The 19017-nt window shown below is 42.9% G+C and overlaps 1 non-coding gene across 1 annotated transcript; it reads left to right on the top strand.

Moving 5' to 3' along the window:
• Positions 1–17968: 17968 nt before the first annotated feature.
• LOC132512837 (small nucleolar RNA SNORA11) lies at positions 17969–18098 on the top strand. The gene has a single exon (XR_009538356.1). It is a non-coding gene; the product is annotated as a small nucleolar RNA SNORA11 (small nucleolar RNA).
• Positions 18099–19017: the final 919 nt, after the last annotated feature.

The raw sequence follows: 19017 nt of genomic DNA, 5'->3' as shown, positions 1-19017 counted from the left end.
GTTGATTTACAGTGTTTTGTTAGTTTCAGGTGTACAGAAAAGTGATTCAGTTTTACATATACATGTATATGTGCATATATATTATATACATGCTTTTTCAGATTCTTTTCCATTTTAGGTTATTACAAGATATTGAATATAGTTCCCTGTGTCATACAGTAGTTCCTTGTTGTTTATCTATTTTATATACAGTAATGTCTATCTGTTTATCCCCAACTCCTAATTTATCCCTCTCCCCATCTTTTCCCCTTTGGTAACCATAACTTTGTTTTCTATGTCTGTGAGTCTGTTTCTGTATCGTAAGTAAGTTCATTTGTATCATGAATCATCTTTTTATTTTTTTATTTTTTTTAAGGAAAAGGTGTGAGATCGTGAAAAATGTATTTCCATTTTATCTGACAGAAGAAGGAGGAAGAGGTGAAGGAGGAGGAAGAAAGAGGAGAAAGCCAGCAGAAATGAATGAACTTTCCTCCATGCAGTGGCTGGAGCATTTGACCATGGGGACCCCGCAAACACACATCACCAGTGGGGAGCAGTCTAAGCTGAATGAAACTCAGCTGGACTAGAACTCAAGTCTTCCAACTCAAAGCACAGTGTTGTCACTCCCTAGCTGTGTGACCTTTGGAAAGTCACATCTCTGGCCCCCAGTTTCTTCATCTATGAAAGGAAAGAGTTAGATTAGATGGTTTCTCTCTTCTCCAGGGTTGCATTAGTGAGACAGCTGGTATTGTTAATTGATAAGGAAGTGGTTCAAAGAGGATCCATCTGTTTTTAATTAAATTCCATTTGCGACATCTTTATAAATTCTCCGGATCTAGGAGATAACATATTAAGAGATACTGAAAGCATACATATTGAAGCCATATGGCGATGTATAAAGGACAGATCCAATTAAGTAGAATTAAACCAGTGACTGGTGAGACCTGGGAAGCCTGTGCTTTGAGAGATTTGGGGAGGGAGGTAAAATTTATTGGGCATCAGAAAAATAAGAGAGTATTTTTGATGGAAATTGGATGTTAGCGGAAACATTGTTATAGGAAACTGACATTCTGTGGACTCTGACAGAGTAAAAGGGAGGAAGAAAAATAGGAAAACAGGAGCCAGAGGTGAAATCGGAGAAATGGTTGGGAATGTCACCCACGGGGATGTGGAGTGGGAGAAAGAGGCACAGAACTGGAGAGATGACAACTCCTACCCACAACTCTAATTGACCCATGAGTTTCGGTTTCTGGTTTTTAAATGCAATAAACTTTATTTTTAGAGCAATTTTAGGTCCACAGCAAAACTGAGTGGAAAATACAGAGTTCCCATATGCCCTCTGTCCCCACACATGTACCCTCCCCTTTACCAACAATCCCGCAACCACAATTGTGCATTTGTGCCTTTCAATGGCTACACTGACACATCATCATCACCCAGAGTCCAGAGTGTACATTATGGCTCACTCTTGGTGCTGTACGTTCTATGCATTTTTGACAAACGTGTAGTGACATGTATCCACCATTGTAGCATCACACAGAACAGTTTCACTGCCCTAAAAATCCTCTGTGCTCTGTCAGTTCATCCCTCCCTACCCCCTCACCCCTGGCAATTACTGGTCTTTTTATTGTCACCATATTTTGTCTTTTCCAGAATGTCATATAGTTGGAATCATACAGTATGTAGCATTTACAGATGCGCTTCTTTCACTTAGTAACATGCATTTAAGTTTCTTCCATGTCTTTTCATGGCTCAATAGCTCATTTCTTTTTAGTGCTAATATTCCATTGTCCGGATGTAGCACAGTTTATTATCCATTCACCTACTGAAGGACATCTTCGCTGCTTCCAAATTTTGGCAGTTTTGCTATAAATACCCATAGGCAGGTTTTTATATGGACACAGGGTCTGAACTCACTTGGGTAAATCTCAAGAAGTATGATTGCTGGATCATATGATAAACGTTTTTAATTTTGTAAGAAACTTCCAAACTGTCTTCCAAAGTGGCTGCACCGTTCTGCATTCCCACCGGCAGTGATGAGAGTTCATGCTGACCCACATCTTCATCAGCATTTGGTGTTGTCAGCGCTCTGGATTTTGGTCACTCTAACGAGGTGAATAGCAGAACTCATTGTTTTCATTTGCATGCCCTTGATGACACGTGACATGCTTACTTTTAAGAAGCTTATTGCTATCTTCTTTGGCAAAGTGTCTGTTCAGGTCTTTTGCTCATTTCTAAATCAAGTTGTTCATTTTCTTATGATTGATTTTTAAAAGTTCTTGCTATATTTTGGATAACATTCCTTTAATCAGACATGTCTTTTGCATATATTTTCTCCTAGTCTGTAGCTTGTCTTCTCATTCTCTTTACCATGTTTTAAAAATAGTCTGTATCTGGTTAAAATGAATAAGGTCAAGTTTGAAGGGGAAAAGAAACCACAAAGCATACCCCTGCAGGGAACATAATGGAAGGGTGGCCAGCAGGGGGAGAAGGGGAGGGTAGTTTGTCTCCACAAGAGCACAGGTTCCATGAGGCAGGAGCCACCTGCCTTATTTCCAGCTCTATCCCAAGAGCTAGCACAGGCCCTGGAAATGATCAGCTGTCAGCAAATATTGGCTGCGTGAATAAATGAAGTAAACCCTGGAAGCTGAGACAGACTCTCATTCTATTAGTTTGCTCGGGGTGCCATAACAAAGCATCACAAGCTGGGTGGCTCAAACAACAGGAAGGTGTTGTCTCAGATTCTGGAGGCTGGAAGTTCAAGATCAAGGTGGCAGTAGGACCTTGCTTCCTCTGAAGGTACTAGGGGAGGATTCATCCCAAGGCCAATCTCCTAGCTGTTGCTGGTTCCTTGGTTCATGGCAGCATTCACATGACATTCTCCCGCTGTGCCTGTCTGTCTCTGTATCCGATTTCCCCTTTTATAAGGACACCAGCCATAGTGGATTAGGACCTACCCTAATGACCTCATTTTAACTTGATCCCCCGTTAAGGGGACCCTATCTCCAAATACTGTCACGATCTGAGTTACTAGAGGTTAAAACTCCAACATACCTTTTTGGGGGGTGGGATGCAGTTTAACCCATCTAGGGACTTTGAAACTTATCATGTAGGCAGATGGGACCTCTAAACAGGAGTATGACACAGTCAAATTTTCATTTTGGAGAGATCTTCCTGGTAGAGGTGTGAAAGGTGGTATAGAAGAATGCAAGACTGATCAGGAATGAGCCCCAGACAAAGGCAAGAGCAGTGGGGATGGAGAGAGAACAGTTTCAGAGATATTTGCGTGTAGACAGGCAAAGATGCAATGACGAATTGATGGTGACGAATTAGGGAGGGGACGCCAGTTACTCATTAAGAGAATTACCGAAAGGGGAGCAGGTAAAAAAGAGAATTGGCTCAATTTTGGAATTGCAGAGTTTGAGGGGTCTTTCACCGCAAAATCTGTCTCCCTGAATCTCTACCCAGTCAATGAATCCCAGGATAATTTACAATGCTCTCATCAAGCCTCACCTAATGACAGAGAGATAAATACATATGGATTGCTACTTAACAGAGAGACCCAATACTTCTTACAATTTTTAAACTTTTTGTTTTGAAATAATTACATAAAAAGTTGTGTAAAAAAAGTCTTACATATCTTTCACCTAGCTTCCACAAATGCTACCCTCTCATAAAACCATAGTCTAATAACCCATCATACTATTAATTGTATGATGATCAATCATACTAATTAATATGATTAGTAATTGTATTATTAGTTGGCTGTATGATTAACATTGACATGTAACATTAACTAATCTACAGGCAAGGCAGTACTTTAGTTCTTTTCAAAGCGATCATTATTTTACAAAATTCAAAACAGTACCTGACACGTAGGAGACATTGAATAAATACTTATGGAAGAATGAATAAATGAATGAAGGAAAAGTAATCTTAGAAGGGAACGAAAACCAACATCCAGGGAGTTACCGGAAGCTGAGTTAGGAACTTAACTGAGTTATCTCATTTCATCTTTGTTACAACTTGTGGGACCAGCAATCAATTACCTCTGATTTCATACAAAGAAATCAAGAGTATAGAGTTTTTGCCCATTAAAATACACTGGATGGATTGAAAAATAAAAGAAAGACAAATGTCAAGGAATAAGTATGGCCCAGAGACAGACCACAGGAAGGACCTTCCCCATCCTCAGAAGCATGAGATGAAGGGCATGTTTTCCACAGGGACACACCTCACCTGGCAGGATATACAACTTACCAGAGGACACCTGGTTTGGACACCTGTTCTTAACACCTGCAAACCTGGTCATCCCTCCTCAATCGCACTAAGTCCTGAAGCAGCCGGTTCTAAAGGTTAGCTCATTTTTGAAATGGTCTTATCGGTCGAAGCAGGGCCATGCCAGTACAACTGCTAAGTAGGAGAAATTCGTCTTCCCCTATTTTCCCCTCCCAATCCTTCCCCAACCTGCCCATTAGAGATCATCACACTAGAGCCTGCCCTGCTTCAGACCTCATGCTTCTTCCTCTGCCTGGTCCAGGCTCACCCGGCCTTTGTCCTGTTCTCTGTGGCCCTGTGGAAAAAGGAAACTTCTCTGCAGATTGGACATAATAGAGGGCTAACGTCTTGTCCTGGACCAGCTCTTAGCAAAATTGTAAATGTCGATGACATCCGAGATAAACACCTGTTACCATCTAGCTATGCCCTTTCCCAGGCACCCTATGCCTTTGGGCAGCCCCCAGACCCTCGAGGAACCCTCTGGGGGCTGTCTCACTTGGGCTATTCCCTGTGCCCCAACTACTTCTTTCCACACTTCTCCATGGAAATAAAACTCCTTTACATCCTCCAAGGCCCTCCAGGCTTCTAGGAAAAAGAGAAATCTGTCTAGGCTAACACATTCGTGAATATCAACATGCCTCCAGTAAGAAATTGTCACTCCGGTGCCTGTAGCCAGGAGCTAGGAAAGGTTCCCACCACAGCCTGATCTCTCGTGCCTGAGGCCACCAGCCTTCCTACGTGCCTCGTCACTGACAGGGCCAGATCTCTAGCTGCTGCCAAATGCCCAGCACACCTGTCATCGCCAGGGCCCCCGAGACCCCGGCAGCTGTGCCACCTCCATGCCCTGTCCTCACTGGGGCAGACCCAATGCTCCAGGGAAGCCTCGGGAGCAGACCCCTGTGGGTGGCCCACACACAGAGGTGGGGCTGAAACCACAGCTGAGCACCAGGGCCTGTGCAACTAAGGAAGAAAAGTAGAAATCTCCCCTTGCAGCTGAGCAAACTGAGAATTGACACCTCCACAAGTGGCTTGGTAAGAACTCAGCGCCTACAGAACAACTGAACAGACAAGCGCTCCCACAGCCAAGGCAGGTCTAGCTTTAGCAGCTGTAGCCTCTGTGGACACATACACATGGGGGGTGGGCCAGGCTAGCGTCTGAGGGCCCTCATAACACCCACAGCAGGTCCAGATCCATGATTACTGCAGTCCTGGGGCCTGACTTCAGTGGGTCTACTCTGGTGGCCTGGTGAAAACAACGTCCAAGAGACACCAGGGCCAACTGCCGGCACACCCACAGTTAAGGTGGGGCTGAGAGCAGTGCCAACAACAGTGTAACTTGTGAGCTCGCACAACGGGTGAAAGGTGACACAACAGATCACACCCACAGGTGAACAGCTCCAGAGGAGGAATACTCAATGGCTGACCTCCCAGCGGGAGTGCTCCAAACGCGCCTACCTCACACTGCAGATCAGAAACACAGCTAAGAAGCAGATCTGGGGGCTCTACTCCAACAGCTAGGGATCAGACCCTGCCCCTGACAGGGCGGTGACAACCACAGAGCAAAGGGGAGGCCCTGCGCAATATCCACGGCAAGCTCTGGTCACCACAACGCCAGTCACACCACCTATCGCGGGTCTGGCTTTAGTAGCTGGGGCTCTGTGAGCACGTACACGTTAGGGTAGGGCCAGACCAGAGTTCAAGCTGCCTACATAGCTCCCATGGTGGGTCCAGGTGCACGACTACTGCAGTACTGGTACCTAACCTCAGTGGGTCTGTGCTGGTGGCCAGGTGAAAACACAGACCTGAGAGCCACCAGGGCCAGGTGCCAGCATGCTCACAGATAAGGTGGGACCGAGAGCAGTTCCAACAGCAGTATACTTTGTGAGCCCACACAATGGGAGAAAGGGGGCAAAATGGAGCACAATTACAGGTGAACAACTCCAGAGGAGGAAAACTCAGTGGCTGCTCTCCCACTGGGAGCACTCTAATCCCACCTACGTCACACTGCAGATCAGAATCACAGCTAAGGAACAGATCTGAGGACCTCTACTCCAACACACAGGGAGCAGAGCCCAACCCTGACAGGGCAGTGACAACCACAGAGCAAAGGGGAGGTCCTGCTCAATGTCTAGGGCAGGCTCTGATCAACATAACACCAATCAAACCCCCTATCAGGGGGAGAACAGCACAAGCCTCTGGACCAACTTCACCCACCGGGGGCAGAAGCAAGAGGAATTACGATCCTGCAGCCTGTGGAAAGGAGACCACAAACACAGCAAGTATGACAAAATGAGATGACAAAGAAATATGTTGCAGACAAAGGAGCAACATAAAAACCTACAAGAACAACTAAATGAAGAGGAGGTAAGCAATGTATCTGAAAAAGAATTCAGAGTAATAATAGTAAAGATGATCCAAGATCTCAGAAAAAAATGGAGGCACAGATTGAGAAGATAAAAGAAAAGTTTAACAAAGGCCTAGAAGAACTAAAGAACAAACAAACAGAGATGAACAAGACAATAACTGAAATGAAAAATACACTAGAAGGAATCAATAGTAGAATAACTGAGGCAGAAGAACAGATAAATGACCTCGGAAGACAGAATGGTGGAAATATCTGCTGCAGAACAGAATAAAGAAAAAAGAATGAAAAAAAAATGAGGACAGTCTCAGAGACCTCTGGGACAATGTTAAATGCACAAACATTCAAATTATAAGGCTCCCAGAAGAAGAAGAAAAAGGGAAAGGGCCTGAGAAAATACTTGAAGAAAGCATAGTCAAAAACTTCCCTAACATTGAAAGGGAAATAGTCATCCAAATCCAGGAAGAACAGAGAGTTCCATACCAGATAAACCCAAGGAGGAACAGGCCGAGACACATATTCGTCAAACTAACGAAAATTAAATACAAAGAAAAAAATATTAAAAGCAACAAGGGAAAAGCAACAAATAACATACAAGGGAAACCCCATAAGGTTATCAGCTGTTTTTTCAGCAGAAACTCTGCAGGCCAGAAGGGAGTGGCATGATATATTTAAAGTGATGAAAGGGAAAAACCTACAACCAAGATTACTCTACCCAGCAAGGCTCTCATTCAAATTCGATGGAGAAATCAGAAGCTTTACAGTCAAGTAAAAGCTAAGAGAATTCAGCACCACCAAACCAGCTTACAACAATTGCTAAAGGAACTTCTCTAGGCAAAAGACACAAGAGAAGAGAACAAAAGAGGAAGGGAAGAAAAAAATAATAAAGCCAAAACAATTAAGAAAATGGCAATAGGAACATATATATCAATAATTACCTTAAAATGTAAATGGACTAAATGCTCCAACCAAAAGACACAGACTGGCTGAATGGATACAAAAACAAGACCCATATATATGCTGTCTACAAGAGACCCACTTCAGACCTAGGGACACATACAGACTGAAAATGAGGGAATGGAAACAGGTATTCCATGCAAATGGAAATCAAAAGAAAGCTGGAGTAGCAATTCTCATATCAGACAAAATAGACTTTAAAATAAAGATTGTTATAAGAGACAAAGAAGGACACTACATAATGATTAAGGGATCAATCCAAGAAGATATAACAATAGTAAATATTTATGCACCAACATAGGAGGACCTCAATACATAAGGCAAATGTTAACAGCTATAAAAGGGGAAATTGACAGTAACACAATAATAGTGAGGGACTTTAACACCCCACTTACACCAATGGGCAGATCTTCCAGACAGAAAATTAATAAGTAAATACAAGCCTTAAGTGACACATTAGACAGCAGAATACACTTTCTTCTGAAGTGCACATGGAACATTCACCAGGATAGATCACATTTTGAGTCACCAATCAAGCCTTGGTAAATTTAAGAAAATTGAAACCATATCAAGCACCTTTTCCAACCACAAGGTTATGAGATTAGAAATCAATTACAGGAAAAAAACCCACAAACACATGGAGGCTAAACAATATGCTACTAAATAACCAATGGATCACTGAAGAAATCAAAGAGAAAATCAAAAACTACCTAGAAACAGATGACAACAAAAACACAATGACCCAAAACCTATGGATGTAGCAAAAGCAGTTCTAAGAGGGAAATTTATAGCAATACAATCTCACCTCAAGACACAAGAAAAATCTCAAATAAACAACCTAACCTTACAGCTAAAGCAACTAGAGAAAGGAGAACAAACAAAACCCACAGTTAGTAGAAGAGAAGAAATCATAAAGATCAGAGCAGAAATAAATGAAATAGAAATGAAGAAAACAATAGCAGAGATCAATGAAACTAAAGACTGGTTCTTTGAGCAGATAAACAAAATTGATAAGCCACTAGCCAGACTCATCAAGAAAAAAGGCAGAGGACTCAAATCAATAAAATTAGAAATGAAAAAGGAGAAGTTACAACTGACACCTCAGAAATACAAAGGATCATAAAAAACTACTACAAGCAACTATATGCCAATAAAATGGACAATCTGAAAGAAATGGAAAAATTCTTAGAAGGTACAACCTTCCAAGACTGAACCACGAAGAAATAGAAAATATGAACAGACCAATCACAAGTAACGAAATTGAAACTGTGATTAAAAATCTTCCAACAAACAAAAGCCCAGGACCAGATGGCTTCACGGGTGAATTTTATCAAGCATTTAGAGAAGAGCATTTATCCTTCTCAAACTCTTCCAAAAAATTGCAGAGGGAGGAACACTCCCAAACTCGTTCTAGAAGGCCACCATCACCCTGATACCAAAACCAGACAAGGGTATCACAAAAAAAGAAAATAACAGGCCAATATCTCTGATGAACATAGATGCAAAAATCCTCAACAAAATACTAGCAAACAGAATCCAACAACACATTAAAAGGGTCATACACTATGATCAAGTGGAATTTATCCCAGGGATGCAAGGATTCTTCATGATACACAAATCAATCAATGTGATACACCATATAACAAACTGAAGAATAAAAACCATATGATCATCTCAATAGATGCAGAAAAGGTTTCTGACTAAATTCAACACCAATTTACAACAAAAACTCTCTCAAAAGTGGGCATAGGGCTTCCCTGGTGGCACAGTGGTTGAGAGTCCGCCTGCTGATGCAGGGGACATGGGTTCGTGCCCCGGTCCAGGAAGATCCCACATGCCGCGGAGCGGCTGGGCCCGTGAGCCATGGCCACTGAGCCTGCGCGTCCGGAGCCTGTGCTCCGCGATGGGAGAGGCCACAACAGTGAGAGGCCCGCGTACCGCAAAAAAAAAAAAAAAAAAAAAAAGTGGGCATAAAGGGAACCTACCTCAACATACTACAGGCTGTATATGACAAATCCACAGCAAACATCATTCCCAATGGTGAAAGACTGAAAGCATTTCCTCTAAGATCAGGAACAAGAAAAGGATGTCCACTCTTGCCACTATTATTCAACATAGTTTTGGAAGTTCTATCCATGGCAATCAGAGGAGAAAAAGAAATAAAAGGAATCCAAACTGGAAAAGAAGTAAAACTGTCACTCTTTGCAGATGACATGATACTACACAAAGAAAATCCTAAAGAAGCCACCAGGAAATTACTAGAGCTAATCAATGAATTTGGTAAAGTTGCAGGATACAAAATTAATACACAGAAATCTCTTGTATGTCTATACACTAACAATGAAAAATCAGAAAGAGAAATTAAGGAAACAATCCCATTTACCACTGCAACAAAAAGAAGAAAATACCTAGGAATAAACCTACCTAAGAAGACAAAAGATCTGTACTCAGAAAACTATAAAATGCTGATGAAAGAAATCAAAGATGACACAAACGGATGGAGAGATATACCATGTTCTTGGATTGAAAAATCAATATTGTGAAAATGACTATACTACCCAAAGCAATCTACAGATTCAGTGCAATCCCTATCAAATTACCAATGGCATTTTTCACAGAATTAGAACAAAAATTTTTACAATTTGTATGGAAACACAGAAGACCATGAATAGCCAAAGCAATCTTGAGAAAGAAAAACAGAGCTGGTTAAATGCAGGAGATTCACTAAAGCAGGAAGGGCATGAATAGGACTGATTTTCAAGGACAAGATGGAGTTTACTAGGGACATTGTACAAGTCTTACATGAAAGAACTAAAAACATACCCAAACAATATGGAGACCACGTGGTTCAGCATCACCCAGCAGGACAGGTGTGAGGGGTTTAGGGATGCACAGAGTGTGCCACGCTTTATACAGGGCAGGGTTTAATAACATGTATGGATGCATGGTTTAGAAAGTGGAGAGGATTCTAGAACATACCGAATCAATGGCCAGTAATGTAGCCATCCCAAACAATATCCTCCCCAAGGCCTCCATCTTCTCTCCCTTTTGCCGGTGGCGGGGTGGTCCTTCCTTCATTCATTCCTCTCGATTATCCTCTAGCCCTGAATGCTCCAACTCCTCCCCTCTGTAAAGGAGTCTCCATGGTCAAATGTCAAGAGGGGAGTAATTTTACTAACCCCCTTCCAAAGCAAAGATCTAAGTATGCATCCTTCTTCAACAATGCTAGCTCTCAGGGGGAAAAAAAATCTTAAATTTACTGACAGCCTCAATTCTCATTTTTCCAATGCCCTGGAATGCATATTACTATGAAGATACTATAGGCATTAATCCTTCATGTCTAACGGGTATTTGTCCTTTATGAGAAAACTGGGTATAGCCTGCAGTGGACTTGAAAGGACCTCTTGGGGAGATGTGAAGTCTTCATCCCTACAAGTCACAAAGATGGTTTAACAGTGCTCCACTCTAAGAAGGATACCTGAAGCAGAACTTACCAGGCCCTTCTAACTCTAGGAAGATTCAATTCTAAGAGAGATTCTTTTTCTTTTCCACTTTTATCAAAATTCACGTTGAATCAGGTTCCATGGAGAGACGGCAGGTTAATCATCTGTGGACAAAAAAAAATCACCTGCCATTCCGATAAACAACGCCATCAAGACACCAGCCACGGTAGCCACCCCTGACGTTGCGCCCTGAGGGGAATTCAGGGTGGAGAAAAGCAGGAGACTGGCCCTAGATAGTTAAGGAATAGTTTCAATGAGTTCAGGCTCTTGCATCTTCCCATACATATAAAAGCACTAAAATCATTAACTTGCGGCGTCTGTTTTTGTGATTAGCGATAATGTTTTGATGTTCTACTACATGGGTTTTTTGAACAAAAACTCCTATGTAGGGGCTTCCCTGGTGTTGCAGTGGTTGAGAGTCCGCCTGCCGATACAGGGGAAGCGGGTTTGTGCCCCGGTCCGGGAGGATCCCACATGCCGCGGAGCGGCTGGGCCCGTGAACCATGGCGGCTGAGCCTACGTGTCCGGAGCCTGTGCTCCGCAACGGGAGAGGCCACAACAGTGAGAGGCCCGCGTACCGCAAAACTCCTACGTATCCTGGCTCCTCTCTTTCTTCTTCAGAACAATTGCTCAGCACTGTCTGAGAGGCTGTCTCCTGGGCTATAGTCCTCAGTAAGTTCCTCGAATAAAACATAACTTGCAACTTGTAGGTTATGCGTTTTTCTCCAGTTGACACGTCTACCCAAGATAGTGATGGTGTGATGCTCTCTTATTCTTCCCAGCCATGACTAGATGAAAATTTGGACCCCCTCCCATATTCAAAAATGAAGGATGTCAAGATGCAACAGCATCCTGGGGTCCACGCAAGCACTGAGCCAGGTGCAACCACACAGGCTGTACGTCCACGAAGCCACATTGCTTCCAGCTCTATGAATCTATGCTGTGCTGGCGAAGAGAGTCTGAAATCTCCAAACCTGCGCCCACCACCCACTTCAGAGATGAGAGGTCTGCATGATTAGCCCAAACAATAAAGGCAAAGGACCCCTGTTAATGACATAGTTGAATCCACTCTTCTCCTTCACAGTGAAAGAAACAAAAGTGCAGGCGAGAACAGCTCTCTCGTGGGGAAAGTGTTCAGGACGATTGTTAGGCATCTGTTCAGCCTGCTTTCTGAAACTGGGGAACGTGTGGCTTTGGATGGTGGGATTTAATTGGGAAGGAACAGATGCTGTCAACTCAGATATGCTAATAATGCAATCTCAAAATGCAATAAAGACATGCAAGCTTCTGAAACAGAAGCTAACTTGAAAATGCAATAAAGACAGGCAAGCTTTTGAAACAGGAGCTAACTTGTGTTCAAATGCATGAACACAAAGAGACAATGATACTTGCAGTTCTGTCCATCATATGAGTGCACTCTGGAAACAAGAAATGAAAACTAAGAAAATGGGTCTGGGGACTTCCCTGGTGGGACAGTGGTTAAGAATCTGCCTGCCAATGCAGGGGACACGGGTTCGAGCCCTGGTCCAGGAAGATCCCACATGCCGCGGAGCAACTAAGCCCATGCGCCACAACTACTTAGCCTGCGCTCTAGAGCCTGCAAGCCACAACTACTGAGCCTGTGCGCCACAACTACTGAAGCCCGTGTGCCTAGAGCCCAGGCTCCACAACAAGAGAAGCCACCAAATGTAAAGCCCGTGCACCGCAACGAAGAGTAGCCCCCATTCGCCGCAGCTGGAGAAAGCCCGTGTGCGGCAACAAAGACCCAATGCAGCCAAAAATAAATTAATTAATTAATTTTAAAAAATGGGTGTGATCTTCCCGTCTAGTTCTGCCTCAACGCTTTAGAAGGAAACAACCAAAAAACAATGCTGGATGAAATGGCGGGCTTGGTTAGCAACACGAGCATGGCCAGGGAGCACAGTCTCAAATTTCTTTAGTATAAGTACATCTTTCAATTCAAATCTTGGTGAAGGACCTCAGAGAAAGTGGTCAGGCACAAACAGAACAAAACCTGAGAGGGATGGTAGCTGAAGAGGGAAATAAACTGCAGCACAGAAAGCTGTTTGTAAGCAGGGCTGAAAATGATCTCTGGGTCAAAAGTTGAACATGAGTCAGTGATACAGAATAGGGTCCCATATTGAAAAGCTTGCTTTGTTCTGATCAGAAAGAAATAGAGTTTACAATGAAAGGACTAAAGGCCATTCTCTGATCATCTTCAGCACAGATGAATGCTCTTACTGGAGTCCTGCCTCTAGTTCTAAACACCAAAAGGGTCCGAGAGTCGTACAAAAAGACTGAAGCTTTGGAAAAGAGATCCTACCTTACAAGACAAAGGGAACTGGTTCATTTATCTTGAAGAAGAATAGACAATAGAGGGGCATGTTAAAGGATGTAAGATTTTTACCACTATCTCTCTTCTCTGTTGAAGGTCTTTTACCCTGACGCCCACCTTGCCCTCACCCAGGCAGACATCAAAGTCTATCATTCCAGGTGTATTAGCCAGGGTTCTCCAGAGAAGCGAAGCATGCATACATATATAGAGACAGACACAGACACAGAGAGAGAGAGACAGAGAGAGAAGGAGAGAGACAGAAAGACAGACAGACTGACCGGTTTATGTATAAAGAGACTCATGCAACTATGGAGGCTGAGAAGTTCCACAATCTGCTCTCTGCACACTGGAGACCCAGGAAAATTGCTGATGCAGTTAGAAGACCCAAGAGCTGGGAAGCTGGTGTTGTAGATTCCAGTCTGGGTCTGAGGTCCTGAGAACAACCAGTGCTGAGAGCAGGACAAGATCAACGTCCCAGCTCAAGTCAGTCAGGTGGAGAGCAAATTCAACCTTCCTCCACCTTTTTGTTCCATTCAGGCCCTTGGTGGGTTGGGTGATGCTCACCCACATTGAGGAGGGCCACCTGCTGTGCTCTGTCCACCAGTTCAAATGCTAGTCTTTTCTGCAAACACCGTCACAGACACACCCAGCTATCTGGGCGGCCCTTGGCCAAGTCAAGGTGAGATGCAAAATTTACCACGCCCCCAGGTACACTCATCATTCCCTGGACACAGGGCTGGAATATCCTATTACCTCTCCATCTGTTAAAGCCCATCTCCTCCTTCAAGCTTATCTACCTGCTATAATCTCCCCACTCCCACCCTCTGGCTCCCGCTTGCTAGGACTTACTCCATGCTTTGCTCACCCCTTCATCTTCATATGAGTAAGTGCTCAATAAATATTTGTTGGATGAATTCGCTGTCAAATCATTTCTTGAGAATTTATCATGGACAGAGTAATAAAATAAACATGTAGGTTTCAAAGAAACTAGACAGACAGTGGACTCAAGCTTCAAAAGAGAAAAGAATAAAGTTTCAAGGCTAGAGACCAGTAGTTTGACTTCAGCCAGTTAAAATATTAAAGGAGTTTTGAAAACATATAAAAGATCATTTGGAGCTAGCATAGGGTCATGGATCATAGACTGTGTCTGATTCATATTATAGTATTATAGTAGCCCCCCTTATCTGCAGGGGATACGTTCCAAGACCCCCAGTGGGTGCCTAAAGCCTCAGATAGTACGGAACTCTATACAGACTATATGTTTTCCTGTATACACCTATAATAAAGTTTAATTTATAAATTAGTCACAGTAAGAGATTAGCTACAATAACTAAAAATAAAACAATTATAACAATATACTGTAATAAAAGTTCTGTGAATGTGGTCTCTCTCTCCTCTCAAAATATCTTACTGTACAAATTTAATACCTTTTCCATCTTAACTAAACACTGTGCACTGTACACACTGTGACTGTAACTTTTGTCGTTTGAAGTGTGACAACAAAACTAGCACAAATTTCTTTTTCCTTCACAATTTCACGGACAGAAGATTGGCTCTTACCGTAGATCTCCACAGCCACGGCATACGATTTTTTTTCCTTAGGAAGTGGAGAACGTTTACCTTTTCACTTAAAGGAAGCCTTTCACAGGTTATCTTTGGCATATCCGAATTTCTAGCATCACTACCCTTGGCCAGTATTAAATAAAATAAGGGTCACTTGAGGGCTTCCCTGGTGGCGCAGTGGTTGAGAGTCCGCCTGCCAATGCAGGGGACGCGGGTTCGTGCCCCTGTCCGGGAAGATCCCACATGCCGCGGAGTGGCTGGGTCTGTGAGCCATGGCCGCTGAGCCTGCGCGTCCGGAGCCTGTGCTCCACAACGGGAGAGACCACAACAGTGAGAGGCCCACATACCGCAAAATAAATAAATAAAAAATAAGGGTCACTTGAACACAAGCCCTGCAATACCGCAACAGTCAACCTGATAACCGAAAGGGCTACTAAGGGACTAATGGGTGGAACACATGGGACAAAGGATGATTCAGGTCCAGGGAGGGACAACACTTCATCACACTACTCAGAATGGTGTGCAATTTAAAACTTACGCATTGTTTATTTCTAGAATTTTCTATTTAATTTTTTCACACCATGGTTGACTGGAGGTAACTGAAACCATGGAAAGCAAAACTGTGGATAAGGGGGAACTACTGTATTATCGTGTTTGGCTAGGGTTCCTAGATTATAGATGTAGTAGGGATTATACGAGATGATACACAGACTAGCCAGCCTAGTCCTGACACGAATCGTTCAATACATGATAGCTGTTGATCTCAGCAAAGCATTTGACCATCTCTAATGAGATAACAGTAATAATAATAAAAACAATGATTACCTCAAAAAATGGGCAGAAGACCTAAATAGACTTTTTTCCCAAAGACGTACAGATGGCCAACAGGCACTTGAAAAGATGCTCAACATCACTAATTAACCAGAGAAATGCAAATCAAAACCACAATGAGGTATCATCTCACACCGGTCAGAATGGCCATCATTAAAAAAGTCTACAAACAATAAATGCTGGAAAGGGAGTGGAGAAAATGGAACCCCCCTACACTCTTGGTGGGAATGTAAGTTGGTGCATCCACTATGGAGAACAGCATGGAGGTGCCTTAAAAAACTAAAAATAGAGTTCCCATATGATCCAGCAATACCACTCCTGGATATATATCTGGAGAAAACTTGAATTCGAAAAGATACATACTCCCCAGTGTTCATAGCAGCACTATTGACAATAGCCAAGACATGGAAATAACCCAAGTGCCCATCAACAGACAATTGGCTTAAGAAGACATGACATATATCATGGAATATTACTCAGCCATAAAAAAGAATGAAATATTGCCATTTACAGCAACATGGATGGACCTAGTGAATATCATACCTAGCGAAGTAAGTCAGACAGAAAAAGAAATATTAGATGGTATCACATATATGTGGAATCTAAAAAATACTACAAATAAATAGACTCTCAGACATAGAAAACAAATTTATGGTTACCAAAGGGGAGAGGGAGGGAAGGAAGGATAAATTAGGAGTACGGGATTAACAGACACAAACCACATAAAATAGATAAGCAATAAGGATTTCCTATATGTCACAGGGATTTATATTCAATATCTTGCAATAACCTATAATGGAAAATAATTTTTAATCTATTTATTTATTCATTTATTGTTTTTTTGGTTTTTTGTTGTTTTTTTTTGCGGTACGCGGGCCTCTCACTGTTGTGGCCTCTCCTGTTGCAGAGCACAGGCTCTGGACACGCAGGCTCAGCGGCCATGGCTCACGGGCCCAGCCACTCCGCGGCATGTGGGATCTTCCCGGACCGGGGCATGAACCCATGTCCCCTGAATCGGCAGGCGGACTCTCAACCACTGCGCCACCAGGGAAGCCCTATTCATTTATTTTTGGCCGTAATGGGTCTTCATTGCTGCTCATGGCTTTCTCTAGTTGCCGTGAGTGGGCTTCTCATTGTGGTGGCTTTTCTTGTGGAGCACAGGCTCTAGGCACACAGGCTTCAGTAGTTGTGGCTCGTGGGCTCTAGAGCACAGGCTTAGTTGCTCCGCGGCATGTGGGATCTTCCCGGACCAGGGCTCGAACCCATGTGCCCTGCACTGGCAGGTGAATTCTTAACCACTGTGCCACCAGGGAAGTCCTGGAAAAATAATTTGAAAAAAAATATATATATATGAATCATTTTGCCATACACGTGAAATTAACACAATGTTGTAAGTCAACTATACTTTGATTAAAAAAAGAAGAGAAAGAAAATGATGACTATGTTTTGAATATTTAATGTGCCAAACACATACTCAGCGCTTTACATACAATATCACACTGAAACCCCACAAAGCAGGTGCACTGGGTTGAATGGTGCTCCTAAAAAACCATGTCCACCAGGAAGCTCAGAATGTGGCCATCTCTGCAGATGTAATCAAGTTAGAGGAGGTCATACTAGGTTAAGGTGGGCCCTAAATCCAATGACCGGTGTCCGATAAGGAGAGAGAGATTTGAAGACATGGGGGAGACACAGGGAAGAAGACTGTGTGAGCATGGAGATTGGAGTTTTGCTGTCACACAAGGAATGCCAAGGATTGCCAGCAATCACTGAATCTGGGACATGCAAGGAATCTCCCCTGGAGACTTCAGAGGAAGCAGGGCCCTGCCAACACCTTGATTTTGGACTTCTAGCCTCCAGAACTATGAGAGAATCAAGTTTTGTTGTTTGCGGTCATTTGTTATGCTAACCCTAGGAAACTAACACAGTAGGTATTTCACATTCACTGACAATGAGAAAACGGAGCTATAGAGAGGTGACCCATCTCGTCCAAGGACACAAAGCTAGGAAATGGATGAACCCAGATTCCAGCTCACGTCTGTCTGACTCTAGCCCCCATGCTCTTAACATGTAAACTGGTCCACAGATTTACAGCTGGCTTATCTTCTGCCATCCAAGAATCCTAATCAATCTATTGACGTCAACCTCAAGAATTCTCTCGGGGTGTGCTCAGAGCAGGGAGTCTGAAGAAATGGCTCGTCTGTTTACAACACACCCGACAGGAATCAGGGTTCATTGTGACAAGGGGCACAAAACTTGTGGCCTTCCTATGAACAGATACCCAACACATATCCCCCCTTCACCTGCAACGTGGCTGCTGGGCAGGACCAGTGGGACAGGCCTCAGTACTGGAAGGAAAGCTACAGTATTCAGTGGGGGAGTTTGCCACCTGGAGCCTGTCCGGTCCACGTGTGGCTGGGCCATGAGTGGTGTTATAGGCATAAAGACTTTGAACCCCTCTCTTCAAGGAAAAAAGAAAAATAGATTCCGTGTATATGCCATGCTGGAAAAGGCAAAACAATGGAGACAATAAAAAGATCAGTGGTTGCCAGGAGTCTGCGGGGGAGGGAAGATGAATTCATAGAATACAGAAGTTTTTATGAGCAGTGAAAATACTGTGTATGACACTATAATGATTTTATGTCATCATACTCTCGTCCAAACCCACCATAGAACGTGCAACACTATTCACTTCATAAAGCGAACCCTAAGATGAACTAGGGACTTTGGTGATTATGATGTCAGTGCAGTTCAGCCTTAGTTAAAAAAAAAGTCTTAAATAGAATTAACACTCAGGGTAGACTTCTTGGCAAAACCTTTGTTTCACTTTTATATATGTATACACATTATATATGTGTCTGTTGGACTGTAATGTAAAATGTGCTTTTTAGAATAAAAAAGTTTGCAGGTTACTGTAGTTATACTGGCAAATAAAAGCACAAATTAAAAATAAAAAAAAAAAAAAGAATTCTCTAATGATAGTCACTCATTCATTCATTCATTTTTATAGAAGTGAGGACGTTCCAGATCCTGTTCACCTATTAGTGAATATTATCAATAGCAGCTAATATTTATGGAGCACTTCCTATGTGCCAGGTACCATTTAAGCACCTTATGTATATTAACACATTTACTTCTCAAACAATCGCATATGAGGCAATGTGAAGACTGAATTAAAAAATGGCCCAGTTCTCCATCTCTCCCTATAC

The sequence above is a fragment of the Lagenorhynchus albirostris genome, chromosome 21, assembly GCF_949774975.1.
Source record: "Lagenorhynchus albirostris chromosome 21, mLagAlb1.1, whole genome shotgun sequence".
In the NCBI taxonomy this organism is placed as follows: domain Eukaryota; kingdom Metazoa; phylum Chordata; class Mammalia; order Artiodactyla; family Delphinidae; genus Lagenorhynchus; species Lagenorhynchus albirostris.
This window is presented reverse-complemented; position numbering and strand designations above follow the sequence as displayed.